This window comes from Nelumbo nucifera, chromosome 5 (assembly GCF_055504915.1).
Source record: "Nelumbo nucifera cultivar China Antique chromosome 5, China Antique-T2T, whole genome shotgun sequence".
Lineage (NCBI taxonomy): Eukaryota > Viridiplantae > Streptophyta > Magnoliopsida > Proteales > Nelumbonaceae > Nelumbo > Nelumbo nucifera.
Window position 1 is genome coordinate 41,756,488 of NC_142653.1, and position 23,000 is coordinate 41,779,487.

The 23,000-nt window shown below is 40.6% G+C and overlaps 1 pseudogene across 1 annotated transcript; it reads left to right on the forward strand.

The window, feature by feature from the left end:
- The first annotated feature begins 11,251 nt into the window (after positions 1-11,251).
- LOC148791468 (esculetin O-methyltransferase-like) lies at positions 11,252-21,038 on the forward strand (annotated as a pseudogene). The gene is made up of 5 exons (XR_016075995.1): positions 11,252-11,690; positions 11,831-11,934; positions 19,917-20,123; positions 20,227-20,291; positions 20,667-21,038. The product of XR_016075995.1 is annotated as an esculetin O-methyltransferase-like (transcript).
- The last annotated feature ends 1,962 nt before the right edge of the window (positions 21,039-23,000 follow it).

Here is a 23,000-nt window from a genome sequence, read left to right on the forward strand (position 1 = left end):
ATGGTGCAGATGAAGCACCTCTAACAATGCCTCGGAAGACCAATAACGTATGATGGGAAGCCTTGAAAACCGATGTGGCATCCTCCTCAAGCAGCAGTTACGCCTTTTAATTGCACCGGTTCAACTACACTACCGGTCCAACCTTTCACGTGGAGAGCCACAGTACCGGTCCAACCTTCGACGTAAACCCTCGGCTAGGGCACTCAAGTCCTCGGATAGGTTGCTTAAGGCTAAAAGGACACGCAGTAGTCTAGCCGAGGACTCCCCTCCTCGACAGCAGAACTGGGGAGTGGTTTGGGAACCGAAACATCGGTTCTCATTTAAGTTCTATAGCCGACGAGCGAAAGACTCCTCGACAACGACTAACATGGCATGGGCGAATCAAGATGACTTTAGTTTCACAGCACAGAAACCCTGAAGGAACCCGTCTTCGCAGCCCGGCACCCCGTGGCCAAACATCACAACCTCAATTCCAGAGCTCGGCCTCCAACCATCAACAAAAGGCCTTTCCTCGGAATACAGTCGAGCTAAGCCTCGATTTCAGAAGGTCGGCATATCAAAGCCGAGCATGACACAAACCCCAAATCCGAAATACGGATCCAACTCCAAATCTCGATGCACCATGGCCGAGCATCACCACTGCACCAAAGCTTGACTTCCACTTGGAACCAGAGTCATTCCTCGGCCCCAACAGGATGGACTCGGAAGCTTAGTTTGACACTTTGGCCCTTCACCAAGCTACACAACCGCACAACATTTCGGGGAGTCGTTCGAATTCCGAAGTCAGAGCTTTTAGAGTTCTGCAGCCAACAATGGGAAGATTCCTCGACCATTCTCCATATTGCCTGGTTCTCAAGATTGCGACAGTCACCGGGGAACACCAAAAGGGCCAGATGCCCATCCAGACATCAACTTGAAGTTCTTCAGCTGGAGAACGAATTGGACTACTTCATTCCTCGACTTCAGAACTGGGGGAGTGGTGTTCGGTTCATGGTTGAGCTGGTCCTGCGAGACATGTGGCTGCCTAGCTATCGCCCTGCCATGTCATCCAGGCTTTGCCACGTCGGCCTAGCTATACTATTATTGTGGCCCCCGCCTTATCCTTCCAGCCATGTCAACTACACGTCATAGGGATGAGCACAATTACAGATAAGGAGGAGTAAGGAAAGATGATTCCACAAGGAAATGGGACTCTATCACGTGTACCTCTGGCCAGGATACGTATCTTTGGCTATAAAAAGGCACTCCATGCTCGAGGGACCAACGTATCTTTGGCACAAAAATAAGGTGTTGGGCTCCAACACCTTGGGCTAGTACGATAGAGGGCCCCATACATTGGGTCCCACTAAAACCCTCTGTCCCATTGAGCCCAACATGAATTCAAGAAAATAAATAATAAACAAAAAGAGGGGGGAAGAAATTCTGGTTGGATCTTGACCGACCACATTACCCATGAGGTGTTATTACACCTAGCTAACAAGTGGCTTCTTCATAAATGATTTCCCAATTAGTTGAACATGGCCCCATAATTAAGGGAGATTGATTCAATTGCCATTTCAGTCTAGAGAAGAGCATTTAAATTGAATTATCGGATCTCAATGGCATCCAATTTAATCTAAGTTAAGAAGGAATGTTACAATTAATCAATTGGATTTCCTTTTATGTGTAGAACCAACCATGTGCCAAATGGCATTTCGTTCCATGTATAGTTAGGGATTGAAATTAACTTCAATTAAATGACTTAATTACCTTAATTAGGTCAACAAAATGATCACCGATATGTCAATTTAGTGCCCCCATTTCAATTAACATTAAATGGTGATGAATTGAATTGAAACCATTCAAGTCAATTCAAATATTTCAAACCAACTCATCGTCTATTGGTGAGCCTCTATAATTAGAGGAGAAAACAAGAGGAAGCTCCCATTCGGCTCCCCCCTTTCAACTACTGCTTCCGTTGTTTTTGAAAAAGGAGAGGAAATGCGCTGCACTAGGATCAAGGAAAAAAGAAGAAAGGTCCCAACTCTTGAATTGCCGAAGCACCGAAATTGCTACAACTTCGTGCCACATCAACTCGTGAAATTCCCATGATTCAAAGGGCTTCTGTCAATTCTACAAGCAAGAACATTGTTTCAGCTGTTTACGTTCTAATCATTGATTGAGCATGAGTAAATTTTCATTGACACAAGGTTGGGCGTTGCTTGCTTCTCATAATTGCAAGTTCTAGTCACAGTTTCAGCTTTCGTCCAAGGCAAGAGAATCAAAGGGTTTTCTTTGCCAAGAAAAAGTGAGTCTGTATCCCATTTAAATTTCTGAAAAAAAAAATTCAATTCCTTTGAATTTATCCACATTAACTTTTGTGCTCCAAATTTACGCATGAAATTTGTATTGACAACAGGAAGGGCAGCGTCGTAAATAATATTTTTGTTACTTGACTATCTAAACCTTGCCCAAGTTCTTTCAGTTTCTTTGTTCTTTGTTAAACGAGACTTGAATAGGCTTTCTCATCTTCTTGCCTAGTGGGGTTTGGTCTCTTCAAATGAGTGGTTGGATGCATGCCCTTTGTCCTATTTCATAAACTATTTTAGTTGATTACTTTTGTTTCTGTTCCTAAGGCGGTGTTTGGTTGCAAGGCAAATAAATTAGTATTGATGCAAAGTTATAGCAGTGCAAATGATTTGGGTGAAAATTCTGATTTTTTTTTTCAAAATTTACCTTATTTTCTTTGATTGTAGTTCAAATAAAGTAAAATAAGATGTGAAGCAGAATAAAATAAAGTGCCAAACAAAATTAAATCAAAATATGCATTGTTTTCATTTGCACTCCCATGCATTTTTATACTAGTGCAAACAATTTTGTGTTGCAATCAAAATAGCAGTGCACTCTGACTTGACCGTCGGAGTACTTACCCAGAGATAACTCTTTGGGCCTCTGATTTCTTTCTTGATCACAGGTCTTGAAGCACGGTCTCATCCTTGTAGCTCGGCCTCACCCTGTCAGGAAGGACTATTTGGTTGCTCTCCTCAGTTTGTGCACCACCACGGATTGAGCAGCATTAGATTGGCGCCGTTTGTGGGAAAGTACAAAAAGCCACTCCAAAAATCTTTTCTTACCGTGCAATCAAGAAAGAGACCAAGATGCCCAAGAACCAGTCCGAGCGTTCAACAGGCCGATCCCCATCTTGGGAGTCTCGCCACTGCAGTTCTCCACATCAAGAAATTCCATAGCCCCCAACTGCGATTGATCCTGAGCAATTCCGAGTAATGCAAGAAAAAATTGACAAGATCTTCAAAATGACAGAGAACCTTGGACCCATAGCACCCCCTAGCAAGACATGCACGAAGGATGGTCCTCATCTCGAGGACCCCAAAGTGTGCCGAGCAGATAAGGGCATAGCGCGGCCCAACCAAGAAAAGCAAGATACAACAAGAAGGTCGGCCCCCTCCATCCGTAGATCCTGGCTAAAGAGAGGCTCGACAGACTGATGCCACTTCACGTGGTCTCCGTTGCCGAGTCCAGCTCCGTGAAGGACTGTGTAGTGCGCCCCAAGAGGGAAAGGGCGACGCACACTGTGGCTTTAGACCAAAGGGATGACAAGATTCAACAACTCTGCCAACGCTTAGAGGAGTTAGTGCGCAGCTAGAGAAGCACGACACCAGTTGAAGATCGGTCGGTGCCACCACTCGTGCCCATGGCCAAGGAGTCACCCTTCACCCAAGAAATTGTGGACGAGGTACCTCCCACAGGATGTCGGGAACCCCCGCTTGACAAGTGCGATGGAAACACTGATCCCGCCGACCATGTCGAAGAATTAAAGGCTCAGTTAATGTTGCACGGATCCTTCGAGGGCTTGATGTGCAACACCTTAGTGGCCACTCTCGCAGGTCCAGCCCTAATTTGGTATTCCTCTTTGCCCCCACGCTCAATAGCGTCATGGGAGCAACTAGAGACCCAGTTTTGCGCTCAATTCACAATGAGTCAAAAGCATTAGAAGACCTCAGCCAGCCTCATGCAGGTGTGATAGAGGAAAAACGAGTCCCTCAAGGACTACCTGGCCAAATTCAATAAGGAAGCGCTATAGGTTAGGAACCTGAACCAGTACGTGGCTGTCACCTCTATCTAGCATGGCCTCCGCCTATCCCCATTCAACTTTTCCATCTCCAAACACCCTACACAAACCCTGGCTACACTGACAAGCCATGCACAAAAGTATATCATTGCAGAAGAAGCACAGACACAACTACGGGCTGAGGAAGAGAGTCCCGACAAGAGGAGGAGATTATAAGAGGCAAGACCGCTGACCCGACCACAAACCACAGACACCCCTGCCAACCACAGACACCCCGCTTGACAAGTGCGATGGAAACACTGATCCCGCCGACCATGTCGAAGAATTAAAGGCTCAGTTAATGTTGCACGGATCCTTCGAGGGCTTGATGTGCAACACCTTAGTGGCCACTCTCGCAGGTCCAGCCCTAATTTGGTATTCCTCTTTGCCCCCACGCTCAATAGCGTCATGGGAGCAACTAGAGACCCAGTTTTGCGCTCAATTCACAATGAGTCAAAAGCATTAGAAGACCTCAGCCAGCCTCATGCAGGTGTGATAGAGGAAAAACGAGTCCCTCAAGGACTACCTGGCCAAATTCAATAAGGAAGCGCTATAGGTTAGGAACCTGAACCAGTACGTGGCTGTCACCTCTATCTAGCATGGCCTCCGCCTATCCCCATTCAACTTTTCCATCTCCAAACACCCTACACAAACCCTGGCTACACTGACAAGCCATGCACAAAAGTATATCATTGCAGAAGAAGCACAGACACAACTACGGGCTGAGGAAGAGAGTCCCGACAAGAGGAGGAGATTATAAGAGGCAAGACCGCTGACCCGACCACAAACCACAGACACCCCTGCCAACATATCGGAACTTCACACTGCTCAATTTGCCGTGGTCTGTAGTGTTGAGGCAAATCTATGACCGTAACTATGCTCATTGGCCCGAGAAGATGAAAACGCAAAGCAACAAGAGGAATCACAACAAATATTGCGAGTTCCATAGAGATCATGGCCACGGCATCGAGAACTTCTTCGACTTGCGCAACCACATTGAAGATCTAATTAGGCACGGATACCTCGACGGATTTGTTAAGAGCAAGAACTCGACACAGGAAGAACAGCGCACGGAGGATGCTTGATCGCTGCCCCGAGCTCCCCCTGTTGGTGTGATTCACATCATATCAGGTGGAATCGCTGCAGGAGGGGAGAGTAGCTCGGGGTGCAAGAAGTATGCATGACTGTGCAAGATCGACAATCGGGGCACAAGAAGATGCGCGGCCAGATCATCACATTCACTGATGGTGATCTCTGGGGGGTTCAGACCCCACATGACGACGCCTTGGTCATCACGACCAAGGTGACCAACTTCGAGATAAGACGGGTCCTGGTTGACACGGGTAGCTCTACTGATGTACTCTTCGAGGATGCGCTTGAAAAGCTTGGAATGGACAAAAAGCGCCTCACCCCCGTCAACAGTCCCCTAATGGGCTTCTCTGGGGAGTCCCTCCTGCCCATTGGGAGAATAACTCTTCCCTTACTGATTGAAGATGGTGACGTTACTACGACGACCATGGTGGACTTCACTGTGGTTCGTTGCCCCTCTTCGTAAAACGCCATCCTTGGTAGGCTAACCCTTAATGCTCTGCAAGCTACAGTCTCCACATTCCATCTTGCTATGAAGTTCCCGATCAAATATGATATAGGGGTAGCACATGGAGATCAAATAATTGCGTGGCAGTTCTACCAACTCTCCTGGTGAGGACCACGTCCGGCCACAGAATGACAGAAGCTTATGACTTCCGAGATGAGGTGAGGACACGTCGTGTTCAACCTGTCAAAGACCTCATCCATGTACCGCTTAACGAAGGAGACCCCGAGAGGAGAGTCCAGGTCGGCTCGCTCTTAAATGACCACCTATGGGAAGAACTTGTATAGCTACTAAGAGACCACGCCGATGTATTTGCCTGACGACAACAGATATGTCGGAGATCAACCCCGAAGTCATCACACACCGTTTGAATGTTGACCCCCCTACTAACCTGTCAAGTAGAAGAAGAGGAATTTCACAACAGAATGGTGGAAGGTGATTGCAGACGAAGTACAAAAGCTACTTGATGCCGGATTCATTCGGGATGTCAAGTATCTTGACTGGCTGGCCAATGTAGTAATGGTGAAAAAAGCCAACAGGAAGTGGAGAATATGCATCGACTTCACTGACCTAAACAAGCCCTACCCCAAATACAACTTTCCTTTACCAATGATCGACCAACTTGTTGATGCAACAGCGGGCCTTGAACTCCTAACCTTTATGGATGCCTTCTCAGGGTACAATCAAATTCGAATGCATCCCGATGACCAGGAGAAAATAGCCTTTATCATCGACCGTGGTTTGTATTGCTACACGGTCATGCCCGGCCTCAAGAATGCCAGCGCAACTTACCAAAGGCTGGTGAATGAGGTGTTCAAAGATCAGCTCTTCCGAAATGTAGAAGCATACGTCGATAACATTCTAGTGAAGAGCAAGAAGGCCGACCAGCACCTTGCCGAAATGTGCTTTCGGTGTCGGCTCTGGTCAATTCCTGGGGTTCATGGGGACACAAAGGGGGATTGAGGCAAACCCAGAGAAAATACAGGCCATCCTGGACATGCAATCCCCTCGAACCGACAAAGATAAACAACGGCTCACCGGTAGAACATTTGCCCTTAGCTAGTTCATGTCCAAATTTGTGGACCGGTGTCTGCCCTTCTTCAAAGCCCTCAAACGACCGTAGGACTTCCAATGGACCAAGGAATGTGAATAGTCCTTTCAAGAACTAAAGCAGTACCTAAGTTCGCTGCCTCTCTTCACTAAGCCGAGCCCAGGGGATGAGCTATTGCTTTACCTCTCAGTCAGGGTTGAGGTCATCAACTCAGTATTAGTCAAGGAGGAAGACCGGGTATAGAAGCCAATTTACTATACCAGTAGAGTCCTTGGTGGCGCAAAAACCCGATACTCTAATTTGGAGAAAATAGCTCTAGCTTTGTTCACCTCAGCAATAAAGCTCAAACCATACTTTCAGGCCCACACTATTCGAGTGCTCACTAACCAGCTGCTTAGGCTGGTCCTCCAAAGGCCGGAAGCATATGGCTGCTTGATCAAATGGAGCATGGAGTTTAGTGAGTTCGACATTGAGTATGCACCCCGACCTGTGATCAAAGCTCAGTCCCTAGCTGACTTCATTGCCGAATGTGCATTCACCACCGAGGATCCTACCCCGCCGTCGCAAATATGGACCCTACACATGGATGACTCATCCAATCAACAAGGCAACAAAGCCGATCTTATTCTCCTCAGCCCGGATGACACGATATTAGTGCATGCCCTCAGGTTCGAGTTTAAAGCATCCAACAACGAGGTTGAGTATGAGGTTATGATTGCCGGGCTACGCCTCGCCCTAGACCAGGGAGCTTTGAGAATAGAAGCCTTCAGTGACTCTCAACTAGTAGTTAACCAGATCCATAGACAATTTGAGACGAGAACGTCCATGATGGCCAGCTCCCTAAGAACTGACCTTGGCAAATCAGCACACTTGGACACCCTGGCCCAATCGAACATCACGTAGATAACTCTCCTCGTCCTCCTGGTACAACATTACCCATTCTGGGTGGACCCTATAACACAGTACCTCCGCAAAGGCACACTTCCAAAAGATTGGACAGAAGCAAAGAAACTCCAACACACATCGGCCCGGTATTGCCTTATCAAGGGTCAACTCTATTGCTGGTCACATACTCTCCCCTACCTGAAATTCCTCTCCCTATTCGAGGCAGACTACGTCCTCAAGGAGATCCACAAAGGCATTTGCGGAGACCATCTGGCGCACGCACGCTAGCACACAAGGCACTCCGGCAAGGTTATTTCTAGCTGATGATGAAACAGGATGCGACTCAATTGGTTTGGAGATGCGATAGTTGCCAGCGACACTCTAATCTCCACCACAAGCTTGTAGTTCCCCTGAAGCCAATTACCAGCCCGTGGTCATTCATGCAATGGGGGATGAACATCCTCGGTCCCTTTCCCACTGCAATTTCATAGAAGAAGTTCCTTTTGGTGGCGGTGGATTACTTCACCAAATGGGTAGAAGCCAAAGCTCTAGCATGCATTACTGCGCATAATGCTTGAAATTTTTTCTGGCAAAGTATTGTTTGCCGATTCAGTATTCCATGGATCCTCATCACAGATAACAAGACACAGTTCACCGACCGAGAGTTTGAAGCCCTCTGCTCCGACCTAAAGATTGATCATCAGACCATGGCTGTACACCTACCCTAGAGCAATGGGCAGACCGAGTTAACCAACCGAACCTTGTTGCATGGCCTGAAGACCTGGCTAGACCAAGCCAAGGGGAGGTGGGCTGAGGAACTGCCGAGCATACTTTGGGAATACAGGACTACTCCGTGGGCAACCACTAGTGAGCCCCTCTTTATCTTGACCTATGGGGCCAAGGTTATGGTTCCTGTAGAGATAGGTTCTCCAACCCTCCAGACCGAGCTCTTCGATGGAGACCAGAACGACGAGGACCTCCGCGCCGAATAAGACCTGATCAAGGAAGCCCGGGTTTGAGCATATGTCAGGATGGTTGCACAATAGTAGAGGATGGCGACCTCATCCTCTACAAAGTCATAGTACCCGCGCCCGGAGAAGGAAAGCTTGGACCAAATTGGAAAGGGCCGTATAGAGTCACCATGGTCCTGGGCCCAGCACCTACAGGCTTGAAAACCAGGATGGCAGACCAATATTGAGGAGTTGGAACTCGGGAAATCTCAGGATGTACTACTAGTAGACTTGCAAGTAATAAAAGTTTCCTTCCTTTTAAGCTACAGCTCTGACCCCAAGGTGCGCACAAGCCCACCGCACACACTACACATACACATGGTGAGCCGCACCTACAAATGAGTTGACTCCGGTTGTCCCTGAATGGTTGAGCCCATTACGCCCAGCTCAGTAGCGTATCACCAACTAAGCTACCCGACTCAATTGACAACGGCTGAGCCTAAACGTGGAGGAAGAAAGCCCCCGCCAACCTAGGCCTGAGGGCGGTTGAGAAACTCCGCACTTCCTCCAGCTTAACGTTCGAGCTAGCTGGGAAACGGCTAGCCCTAGAAGGGCCCCAAAGGCTCCTAAGACCGGAAACTAAGCATCCCATGGTTGAGAACTCGGGAAACGAAAGATCTCGGGCAACTACACCTCGGTCGGCACCAGAGCGGGGATGCTGAGGCATAACCCGTATGGCTATGCCTCAGCCAACTACACCTCGGTCGTGACAAGACTGGGGATGCCAAGGCATAACCCAACCAGCTATGCCTCGGGCAACTACATCTCAGTCGGCACACAACTGGGGACGTTGAGTTGTACAGAGGCGCCAACAAATTTTTACAGAATATTTATAATTTCAAGGCAAGATGGAATAATACTTTTTGCAAAAATTAAGTAATCATTTGCAAATTGCAAGATGGTGATGAAGGTGCATCTGTAGAATCTTTACAACCAAAATGGATTTGCAGGAGAGAAACTTCAAGAACAAACTTCTTAGAAAGATTCAACACAAAGAACAATCATATTTGTTCTATAACTTTTACTCAGAAAGGTAGTTGTTTTATGAAGATTTTTTTCCAAATTCTCATCCATACTTTAGCCTTCTTGTGTAAATGTCAAAATAGCTTTCTCTTTTTCCTAATTGAGTTATAATTGTCATGTTGTCGAAGCCCTCAGGACTATTATGAATTAACGGTTGGCCACATATATACCCATTTGCTGTTGATGCTGCTCTAGGAACTTTGGGAGCTTCTAGCATGGTTTTAGACTTTGAATACTGTGGAAAAGGACAACTATCCAATGTCATTCAACGGTTCGGTTTCTACTCTTCAAAAGAAAATAGGCTTAAATCCCTTATTTTCTTTTTCAACTATTAATTTGGTTTGATTGCATTCGTGTCAAAAATGTCATTTTACACTTTCATCTAAAAGAATCATTAATAGCTAATACAATTACAAACTAAAACTATAATGGATATGATGGTTCTAACATCTCTGCCTTGTAGCTCCTCAAACCTCGGACCTCCGCCTCACATAGTATTTGGTCTTGTGGTTTTCTCTCTAACTTGCAAGCCAGCCTCACCCTCCTGACCTTGTGTTCTTTGGGCCTTGATGATGGTGTCCCAATGACATCGCATCTTTTAGTATTCTACTATGACCAAAACGGAACAAGTGAAAGAGATGATCATCTTTTTAAAATACCTATTTTACCACATCTTCTCGGCACACTCCCACACCACATCTTTTAAAATACATATTTGGACCTTCGAATTCGTATCGGAGATCCAGTACACCATCTCGCTCTGCAGCCAGAGCCGTGAGCAGTACTATCATTTGACACGATCGCAGAGAGATGCAGAGAGATAAGTCGTCACCTCTGCGTCGAATTCCGATGGGTTTCCTGATCTCTTCTTCAACATTGTCGTTCTACTACTCTGGATTTTCTGGCCCTCGGATTTTGAATTCCATGTGTTTTATCGCCAGCTCCTTCCGTTCCCCAGAATCACCTTATAAACATTCCCCAGACCCTTCCTTCCCAATCAATTTCTCCTCTTTTGTCGAAGTCAATATATCTTCTTTGTTCAAACTCAACACACAAAATGATTTTACATTCTAAGAGTCTTTTGACAATGCATGCTCTTGTGCGACACATTGAAAAGGCTAAGCCTAAGAGAAGATAGACTCACCGGAATTGATCCCGTTAACTGATTATTCAATAGGTTTAACGATTTCAGGGAGGGTAATGCCCTAGTGTCGATGGAATTTGACCGGTGAGTGAGTTGCACTGCTATGAAGTAGTTAGTAGTACTAGTAAGTAATTTGCTTTTTTGGTGTTTCTGTTGTTTTCTTACTTGTGGAGTGAAATTCTGTTAACCAAAGAAAAAAAAGAAGATATTTTCGTTGCTAAGAAAGAAAAAAAAAAAAAAAAAGAAACAAAAGTCTAGGTAGAAGCCTACCTAATGGGTGGTAGTTGTTGCCATCAAACTATAAATCACATCACGCGTTCACATCACATGTGATTAGTATCATGGACAAGCCTCTATATATCTCATAAATAGTGAGATTGTGAGCCGTGAGAGAGGGATTATCTTCATTCTAACTGTGTAGCTTTCTTTCTAGGTCTGCTCTACAGTGAGTATGGCTTTAATCATCAGTAATCACTTTGAAACCCCAAATGAAGAGAAAGAAGAAGAAAACTGTATATTGGCGGCCATGCAATTGGCAAGTGCTTCGGTGCTTCCTATAGCCTTGAAAATCACTACAGAACTAGATGTGTTCGAGATCATATCTAGAGCTGGCCCTGATGCGTACCTCTCGGCTTCAGAGATTGCCTTGCACCTTCACACTGAAAACCCAGATGCAGCAACCATGCTCGACCGTGTCTTGTCTCTACTGACGAGCTATTCTGTTCTTAAATGCTCTCTCGTCAAACGGGACAATGACCAAGTTGAAAGGCGTTATGACTTGGCTCCTGTCTGCAAATTTTTCACCAACAGCCAGGACGGAGTGTCTCTTCGACCCTGCTTCTACTGCATCAGAACAAGTTGCTCATGAATAGCTGGTATGATCTTACTTGCCGAGCTATGATCTCTGATTTGGGCACAATATTCCACCACCAACATCACTCCTTATGTGACATGCATTCTGTAGAAAAAAAAAAAAAAACACTAGATTCTATCTCAACTTTATCGCTGCTTGCAGGTACCAGCTGAGAGATGTTATATTGGAAGGTGGAGTTCCTTTCCATAAGGTACATGGAATGACCTTATTTCAGTACTGTGAGAAAGATTCAAGGTATAACGAATGTCTAAAGAGAGACACAACTTTAGGGTAGCGATATATAAGTACCCTGAACTTAAATGCGGTAATTGAGTATTTTGAACTCTCAAAAATATACACTCTAGTCAAATGTTGTTAACTAGGGGTGATCATGAAAAACCGGATCAAGCTGAAAACTTTGATTATCAGTTTGATTTTAGTTAATTAATATAAAAGATAGGCGATTAATTGAATCCACCGATTAAATATTTTAATGTTTGGATAACTTTTCGTGATCCATGTGCTCCATGGCGTGAAGGCACCTTGGCTTATCCGTTTTACCAAAACACTCCGTTTTGCCTCAAAATATAATTTTTATCTTCTTTTATTTATAAAAGCTTAGAAATTAAAATAAGTCTATATAGTTTATTCTTTATATAATAAAACACATATACACTAACAATGTTTAAAAAGCTGGACCAAACCGACTAATTAGACTATAGTTAAACCATGACTGAACCCTTAGCTAGATCCATCAAACCCCTAACCTTGTTTCCTCCAAAAAATTGGCCAAAACTGATCCAACCTAGGAACTAATGAACTGGTCCTAGTTTTGTATATATAACCACTCGTTTTTTTTTTAATTATCACTTTTAAATTACTATGTATATAAACTTTTGGAGGCCATAATTTTGCACCTAGTTGTCCAATTAGAGTTATCTTTTTTTTTTATTATTTTGGGTAGTTTTTTGCTATCTATATGTTTCAAGGTGCTAAAAGCACAACATTGGGCTTGGTTTGGGTCTAGGCCTTTGGTCCAATACTTCCAAGGGCCATAATTAACTTTTTGCTTAGTTTTTGGGTAATCTATTTTTTATTTTATTTTAGGTACTTTTCGTGATCTATGCATTACAAGAGCAAGAGCCCTAGCTCAGAAGGTCGAATTGTTCAAACCATCACATAGCCCCCTTTTAGGTTTGGTTTTCCTAAAACCTGCAAATCAGTAAAAAACCATTGATTTATTCACTTAGTCAAAGACCCATTGAGCTTTGCAGTTGAACCATTTACCCATTTGACCTGATCACAAGGTTAGAGGTTGTACACAAAAAATAAAGCCCAAAGGCTAGGCCTGAGCCTGAGTCCAACGGAAATTTGAAAACAGATTTTTTTTTTGTATTCAATAAAAAATTATTTACATTAAAAGACCTCAAAACCCAACAATAATGAGAGATCTCACTATTACTTGATAAAAAAGAGAATATGAACAAATATCAAGCCTGGTGTTTTGGGCCCAAACCCAAACTTGCAGGCCTAAAGTCATATCTAGGCCCAATTTAGAATGGGTAAGATCGACTAGAGGTGTAAAATGGGCCTTGCCGTCCTCCCCTAGGATAACATGGGGGTTGGCCCGGCAAGACCCACGGCCCAAGCCCGTGCTGTGGGCCAGGCCGGGCCATGAATCATGCCAATGCTATTTATTTAAAAAATTTGAAAAGAAAATTTTAATTTTATATTAATTTTGAGGTATACAATTGCTTATATACAATAATATATATATAGATATATATGTGTGGGTCATGCTGGGCCATGCCAGCACATGGGCTATGGGCAACACGGCCTGCTTGGTTGTGCCGTGCTGGCTTGGCTCACAGACCAAAAACCCCAGGCCCAACATGACCCACACGACTGTGTCGGCCCTAGCATGACCTATGTGCCATCGTGCCGGTCCGCAGGCGGCACGACCTGGTTTATTTTCATTTCCATGTTGTGGCTAAGCTTTCCCTCTCCAGATTCAGGATTTCCTGATTTCGGTCATTCCTTTCAAAATTGACCAAGCAATTTATACTTGAGAACGACCCACAAATTATCACTAAGGTTCAGTTTGGAAGGAGTAGAAGGAAATTACAAAAATGTAGAGTGTAAAACCTTGTATTTTGTATGTTTTTATACTATGAAAGGTGAAAATTTATATTTACACTCTTTCCAAACTCGGTCTAAGCTTCTGCAAGTGGACCATTTTACCTGGGTTAATCTCAATTATGTCCTTAAAAATCAAAACAAGGTAGAGCATCCTTTCGCCAAAATAAGATGTTTCTCTCATCCAAGATAAGACAAGACGGGATACGATTAGGCACATTGGGTGAGCTTAAAGCACTTAAAATCCGAAGCTAAAATGGAACAAGCACTTAAAAAAGCCAACCAATTCTGGCTTATTCTTTGTGTTTATTATCAAAATAATCACTTATTTTACGTTATTTTGTCGCTCATAAATAAGTGTTTATTTTTCGCTTATTGTGGGGTCCCATCACTTAAAATTAATTCATATTCGAATAAATTATTATTTTAAGTGTTTTCAAATAGAGGATAAACTGATTTTTGTTTTGCTCATTTGATTGATAGAATAAAAAGAAAGAAATGTATGCAAAGTGTATACAAATATATAAGGGAAAGGGCAAAATAGTCCGACAAATTAAGAAGGATAATTTGGGGATCTAGAAATTTTTAACAAACACATGAACGTATGTTAACGGAGGGGGGAAAGTGTTAGAATTTGAAAGTTTAAGAGGGTCAATTGGATTAGCATCGGTGCGCATGAAGACTCACTTCGATAGTTGAGATATCACCACCTAGATCTCCCATGATGAGTCTCATTCATCATTTGTATACTCCACAGTGTAACCTTTGGACGAAATAACAAACAAAATAGACAATCAATTAATGATGCGTGACTCTAACAAATATCTTGGATGGTTTTAAAAGTTATATTAATCTATGCGATTGGTTCTATTTATGTTTTTTAATTCGATGATTGTATTTTATTTGTTTGTAAAATCGAAAAGGGTAATAATTATAATCGTTTATGACAATTAGGCGCCATTAGACATCAAATCAGCGTAATAGTGAAAAAATACCTAACCATTAGTGAAAGCTTTATAAACCTTTTCCAAATGCTAAGCATGAACAAAAACCAAAGTCAACTTTTACCATTCTAGATGCCTAGGAAAAAATAAGAAAGGGGAATTGCTGAAATAATACCTACCTAACAGCATTTATTGTTAAACCCACCCATTATTATTGTGAATCCTGTTACTCCTAACTCAAATATAAAAACAAAAAAAAACAAAATGGTTTTCATGCAAGGTTATATTATATATGTCCAGTCTCATTGTCCAAGACATATACAAATGGCTTATAGCTTAGGATTATTGGGGCAACTAGAGCACTTTGTTGAAGATTCCTTTAAGCATACACAGACAATAATACATCCTTGTCCTTGTTAAGTTGAAAAAAAATCCAACCAACAAATAAGACAAGATGTCGGTGGATCTATCATACATGGCCATTCACTACTTCATCTCCACATACATGGCCATTCACTACTTCATCCACGTAACCCATTCGGTAGAAATATCTTACAAAATTTATTGAAACCTCTACAATTCCTATCTTTTGGGTAGATTACATATAATTACCATGTACTTTGGGGTAGCGATATATAAGTACCCTGAACTTCAAAATGCGATAATTGAGTATTTTGAACTCTCAAAAATATACACTCTAGTCAAATGTTGTTAACTAGGGGTGATCATGAAAAACCGGATCAAGCTGAAAACTTTGATTATCGGTTTGATTTTAGTTAATTAATATAAAAGATAGGCGATTAATTGAATCCACCGATTAATAAATATATATTCATATATTATATATATTTATGTATATTATAAATGAATATACATTTATTAATTAAATATAAATATTTATATTATAAATATAAGAAAACCAAAAAACTGATGAACTAATAAACTGGTGGTTAGCTCAACCAGTCAAATGGTTAACCAGTTGGCTTCGGTTAGGAGGATAGGTCACAAGAAATCTGTGAATTCTTATTACTATTACTAATATGAAAAGGCGGCTTTTTTATAGTCGAAATAAAATGAATTGTATTTTCATTTTCATTTGTTTCATCAATTCCTTCTTGATTTGTTTCATCATTGTAAATGTATTTATCAATAATTTTTTTTGTTGATTCAAGGAAAAGTTGTGCATTGACTCTGGGAATATTAATAATACATAAAAGGGTATCTATGTATAGCCTTTCAATAAAAAATTTTATAAAAAAGTGCCATTTACGTATTAATCGAGCACTTCTTCTTTTGAATATCTGCCAAATATTTTTTTGTGATTCTGATCTTTTATTATCACAACTAGTTTCCTTAGCATTAATATTTTTCAAAAACCGATCTTACTAATTCAGTTAAAGCAAACCGTGAGCAGCTCTATTGTTAACCACGGTTACCATGTCTAGTAAAATTTTAGTACAACAACAACAAAACTGACTTCTTATTAATCATCAGGTTTAGAAAGAATAATATATAATATAGTATATATAGAAGTGAACAAAATCTATTATTTGTTATTAACGGCTCTATTTTATTATTATTAATCATCAGGCACTAGTTTTGGAATTTTGAAATGTTTAAAGTGGCGTGTGGTTTCACATGCTGCACATAACTGACGGAATAGTTATGGCTGGACCGAGATGCCTATTTCTTAGAGTGGACCATTCCAGGCTTGGGTTTTGACGCCTACAGGCTAGTATCGCATGACATGACAAAATGGACCATACAAGCACGACCCATGGGCATTGACACAGCATGATATGGCATGAAGTCAGTCCACTATGGTCTATGGCTGAACTGACTTATTTTTTATTTTAGTCTTAACTTTTATTTTTTTTTCAATTTTTTATTTTCTAAATGAAGAAGTGCTAGAAATTGGGATTTGAGGTTAAAAAAGGTTTTTTCAGCAAAATTAGCAAGGCTATGTTCCTTAGGATCTTTAGAATGTATAGATCTCAAAACATTAACTAAAATAACCCAATTAGACAATTGAGTGCAAAGTTATGGACTCTAAAATTTAGATATACATATAGTATATAACTCATGACCAAGTAACGGGATCAAATGGGTTAATGGATTTTGTCAACTTTTTGTTTTCAAAATACTAGAACTGAAAAAGGGATTAAGTAACACTTTAAACGGTTCAACCATTCCGATCAAAGACAAGTTGAAAACATTGTCAAATACCCTCACCAGAAATCTCTACGAATTAAGAGGATTTATTTGAGAGAAAATATAAAAAGGTACAACATAGTTGACATGAAAATTTGATTGGATGAATGAATCAATGCTTTTAATTAATACCAATTTACTACATGAGACTAATTTTGGGTCTCCTGACTATCCAGCCTTGCTTTGATTTTCTTCACCACTCTTATACTATCCTTGCAAATTAACATGCTAAAGGTTTATTGTCAAATTAACATGATAAAGGCTTGTCAATTGTAATAAAGTCTTATGATGCAAATTTTTTCTAGGCATATTAACTACCGATGCAGTCTACTTCTGCCCAAATGAAACCACTTCTAATTCAAACTTTTTCTTCTTAATAGTTCAATAAATTTGATGTTAAAGACAAAAAATCTATAAAAGCAATTCATGGAAAATTTGCATTTCATCTTTTACCCATCAAATTATTATTTAAAAAACAAAAAATGAAAATGATTAAAATATTATAATATTATAGAAAATATCATAAAATAATAAAAAACTGAAATTTTAAGAAATGATAAAATAAAAATTTAAAAATAATAAAATGATAAATAAATAATATTAAAAGATAAATAAACATTATTGATAAAAATAAGAAATAATATTAAACAATAAATAATATAAAATATTTTAACAATAAAAAAATTTAGACACAATAAAAAGATTAATAAATAATATTAATAAAAATTAACAATCACGTTAAAAAAGATACAAATAATTGAAGGGGAAATGCTAATCACAACTTGGAAGTAAAGGTAATAGTATGCAACAAAAAATTAGCGTACCTATCTCCCTTATATAACCACCAAAAGGAAAGGAAATTCTGCTCTAACATCTACAAAGTTCTTTTAACAACAGCCTCTACTTTAAGTCATGGCTCAAGCTTCCAATTGTTGAAGAAAACCAAGTCGTTGCATTGGGATTGAGGAGTGGGTTGAAGACAAACTTCGAAATCATCGTTCCTAGTGTAAACCAAGATAGGTGTATGGAAATCAAGTGGCACAAATTCCCTTCTCTTCACAAGTACATCAGAGTCATCTCCCATTTTTTTCAATGCTTTTTCTATTCGCCCCTTCTAACGATGATGGCAAGGACAACGGTGGTGGCCGCCATTGTCGTTAGGGGTGTCCATGAAAAATCGAAAAACCAAAAAAATCGAATTGAAATGAGAAAACCGAATTGGAAAATGCACTTAATCGGTTTAGTTTTCGAATTAAATCGATGATGAGGGCTTCATATTCAACTTCATTGTTCGACACTTGGAACCCAAATTTGAGTGTGTACTCCTACTTCACTTTGTCTGGATTTAGCAAGATAAGTCTAGCTCCGCTTTCTCTTTGATTAGACGAGCCGTCCACATAGAGGATCTAGGGTTCGTCTTCCCAACCGAATGAAGGTTTAATGGAAGTGAATGCCTCCAAGCTTGTTGTTGGCTTATCCGGTTCCAAGGCTGGCATGCTGAACATACATTCTACAATAAGATATGCTAAGACCTATGCCTTGATCCCTAGGCGCGGCTCAAACCGAATGTCGTATTCGCAGAGCTCGATAGCCCACTTTGTCAGTCTTCTTGAGACTTTAGACTTCTATAGGGCTTAGTGGAGAGGTTGATCAGTGAAGACGACAATGATGTACACTTGGAAGTAGGCTTATAGTTTCTGAGTTGATACTATAAGTGTAAAGACAAGCTTCTCTATGTTAGGGTACCTAGTCTTGGCTACATGTATGACCTTGCTTATGCAGTAAACAAGTCATTGCACTTTGTCTACATTTAGGGACAGTATCAAGTTGACTACCTTATTGCTTATTGATAGTAAAACAGTAAGTTCATCCCCCAGCTTGGGCCTTGTCAATAACAATGACGAGACGCGGTACTGTTTAAGTTCATCAAAAGCGAGCTGGCACTCCTTGATCCATTGGAAGTCTTTGGCTTTTTTTATTTCTTGAAAAAAGGGTAGGTATTGCCTTGTCAACTTAGACATAAAGCGGTCGAGGGTGGTGACTTAACAAGTGAGATTTTGGGCTTCCTTCACCGACCTCAGAGGTTGCATATCCAAGATTGCTTGGATCTTCTCAGGTTTGGCTTTGATTCCATGTTGGGTTTAACCATATAACCAAGGAACTCACTCAATGTAACGCTGAACACACATTTGTTAAGATTGAGCTTCAGGTCATATTTTCTTAAAACTTTAAATATGTTGGTTAAATCAACAATGTGGGAGTTTAAAAACCTATTTTTTTCTACCATATCGGCAACATAAACTTCAATTTTATTTCCTATTAATTAAGAAAAAAATCTTGTCTACAATATGTTGGTAGGTTGCCCCGACATTCTTAAGGCTAAAGGGCAAAACCTTGTGACAATATAGACCACTTTCAATTACAAAAGTAGTATTCTCTTAGTCTATATGATCCATCTGGATTTAGTTGTAACCGGAATAGGCATCCATGAAACTTAGCATCTTAAACTTCGAGGTGGCGTCTACTAACTGATCTATTCTAGGGAGGGGGAAGCTATCATTTGGGCTAGCTCTCTTTAGGTCGGTGTAATCTATACACATATGCCACTTCCTATTTGCCTTTTTAATGAGCACTAGGGGTGGATTCGAGCCGAGCCGAGATGAATAGTACCAGGCTCGAGCTCAGTTCGGCTTGGCTCGTTTTATATTTTATAAAAATATTTATTATATATTTTATTTATATTTTATAAAAATAAAAATTATATATAAAAAATTTATTTTATATTTAAAAATAAAAAATTGTAATCATTAATAATTATAATATTTTTATTATATATATATTATTTTATATAATTTTATTATATATATTATTATATATATTATATATATTTGATCCGGCTCACGAGCCTCACGAGCCAAGCTCTAGTAGGCTCTAGTCTAGCTCGTTTATTAATCGAGCCACTGAATTGGGCTCGAGCTTGAGCTCGAGCTCGAGCCACTGAATTGGGCTTGACACATACAATGGATTTGAGAGTCTCAAAGAGGTGGTTGATGTGGGGGGTGGGACTGGAACCACCCTAGAAATGATTACATCCAAGTATCCTCAGATCAAAGGTATCAGTTTTGATTTGCCTCATGTCATAGCAGAAGCTCCATCCTATGCTGGTAAGAGCTTTCTTTGTCTTGATTTAATTATTATTATATTAGAAAAAATAAATATAACTTCTGTTTATAGATTTCTAATAGAATAATTATAACTATGCGGCAGGTGTGGAACATGTTGGAGGGGATATGTTTGAATGTGTCCCAAGAGGAGAAGCCATTTTTATGAAGGTAAATTAGCTCTTTTGTTTATTTATTAACTAAATTGTAGGGTTATTCATCATATTAGGCAGATTAGCCATATTTAATCACTTATCAAAAGAAATAATAATAATAATCCATGATCTCTAGAAGACCATTACTTCATTGGCCCTTCAATCATAGGTAACAAATTATAGACAGGGTATATATTTAGGAAATTAAAATGCACAGGGTTATGCCAGGGTACTTTCTGTTCTATTCTTTTGTGATTTAATGGCTCCATAATATTGGTTCATTACTAATTCAGAATAGGGGATGAATCAGTCCTTTACATTTTGTTTCAAATATCTGTTTTCTGTTGTTCTATTTAATGAAATACTATTCTAGTTTTCTTGATATTTGTAGTGGATACTTCACAATTGGAGTGATGAACATTGCTTGAAGCTTTTGAACAACTGTTGGAAAGCCCTACCAAAATCGGGAAAAGTGATTGTTGTGGAATCAATTCTTCCAATGGCTCCAGAGAATAGTAACGCCTCTAAGGTTGCCTTCCAATATGATTTAGTCATGCTAGCTCTTTTCTCCGGAGGAAAAGAGAGGACGTATAAGGAGTTTGAGGCCTTGGCAATAAGCTCTGGTTTTGCTAAATGTGAAATTGTTTGTTGTGCTTACCACACTTGGCTTATGGAGTTCCACAAATGATCACATATTTTTACCTTTGAAAGATATTGTGGTTTTTAAATTTTCACCATTATAAGAAAGTAGTCTGTTTGATCTTATGGTGTGCATATTCTGTCATGTCTAAACTTCATTTTGTTCATTGAGTCATATTTACAAATACTTTTCTAATTTGTGGGGTGTTAGAGTATACAAGTAGAATCTTTCCCAAAACACATGCCTCGCCCTGATAGAACCTTTTTTCTGAAGTCCAAACTATATGGACAGACTCTGCCATTCCTAGCGCAAGCCCAATGATCGCAGAATCCAAATCAGCTATAATCTCTTGGGACGCCCCACTAGTGAGTAGAGGTGTAAATCGGATTGTGCCACTAGCGCCTGGTACAGCAAAATGGCACATGGGTTGTTATGGGTTTTGTTCAAGAAGGAATTTGGGTAAGTTTTCTTCTTTCTATTCGTGTCGTTAATATTGTTCTTATCATCCAGAAATCCATGCTTTTACGGCTGTGAAACAGAGTGTAATTTTGGGTTTTGTTTGAAAATGAATTTGGTAAAGTTTTTCTTGTATCCTTTCTATATTCGCGTGTAAAGAAGATTGAATCAAAGAGGTTGTTGTCTGGTCTGCAAAGTTGGCTTTGAATCTAAGGGATTGTAGACTTCAGGTCACGATTGGGGTGCTTGGTGAGGCCACTCTACCATTGGCCGCCATTAATTCTTCCGTGGAACATGAGGCTGCCACTCCTTGGAACATATGGGAATGGCTGGCACTTGGAGTCTAAACACAGAGCGTTGGATAATCATGTTGAAGTCATGAAAGATGATGAGAAGAATGTATTATGTATTGGGTGTGTTGGGCTGCAGCAACATCTACAGATCTCCCAAGCTATTATTGTAATGCTCACAACGAAATACTTATGACCTAAAGTCTCAAACCCAATATACAAGCTACGAATTTCAGAATATGCTTCATTTACATGCCACTTTAAGCATGAACTGTAGAGTGCATTGGATGCCAATATATAGTTTGAACTTAACAAAGAACTTAGCTGTAGAGTGCATTGGGCTTGGGTTGATCAGTTCCCCCAAAGACCCAATAAGACCAAAAGGGCCAAAAAATGTTGTGACACTTAAACGGGATAAACGTTTGGTCAATGGGTCATGGCCTCATGGGTCGATCTGTCCCCATCCTCTCCTAGGAACCCTGCCCTTTCATCCCGAGCAATAACATCAAAACCCAACCACATGAACTTCTTCAACTGTCCACAAATGCAAAGCCCTCTAGTGACAATAGTGTACTCAAAGTAAAAGAAGCAACACATAAAGCACAAGGTCATGGCCTCATTGCTCTTGTTCCTAAAGCATGTCTATGATCACAATGTTCATATTTCCTGCTATCTCCCGAGTCCCCATGATTAGGGGTGTCAATGGACCAGTTTTGGATTGGACCCATTCAAACCAAATTCAATTTGTGTGGATTGGACAGACCAATAAGATATATGAATTAGACCAGTCCAAAGTATTTATTGGATTGGGTTGGACATGGTCCATCCATATTGAATTTATATTAGATTGGGTTGGATTGAGTCAATATCTGATCCATTGGTAAAAGATAAGAATATAGGTGTCAATGGACCAAATTTGGATAATTAAAACAAATTTGAACAGGTTACTAGACGGCCCAGTCCAGTCCAAAATGATCCAAATTTGATCCATTGACACCTACTGATTCATTTATAATGGACTCACATTGGACTGGATCAGATTGGACCAAATTCAGTCCAATTGACACTCTTACCCACGATGAAACACCAACACGCCAGTGACGGAAATCAATTGAAAACATCACCTGAAAATGTGCTTCTCTCATGATGACCACGTGGATAAGCTTAGGTTCAAATCTCCGGATGAAATAAAAAGCTTGTCTTTTTGGGAAGACCTATCACCTATCCTTGGTCTTTTCTTTGAAAATAGACCAAACAAACAATATTTGAGAGGAAAGGACAAATTAATTATCATTAAGCTGGTGCAAGTGGACCATTTGGAGTCACTGGCATCACAATG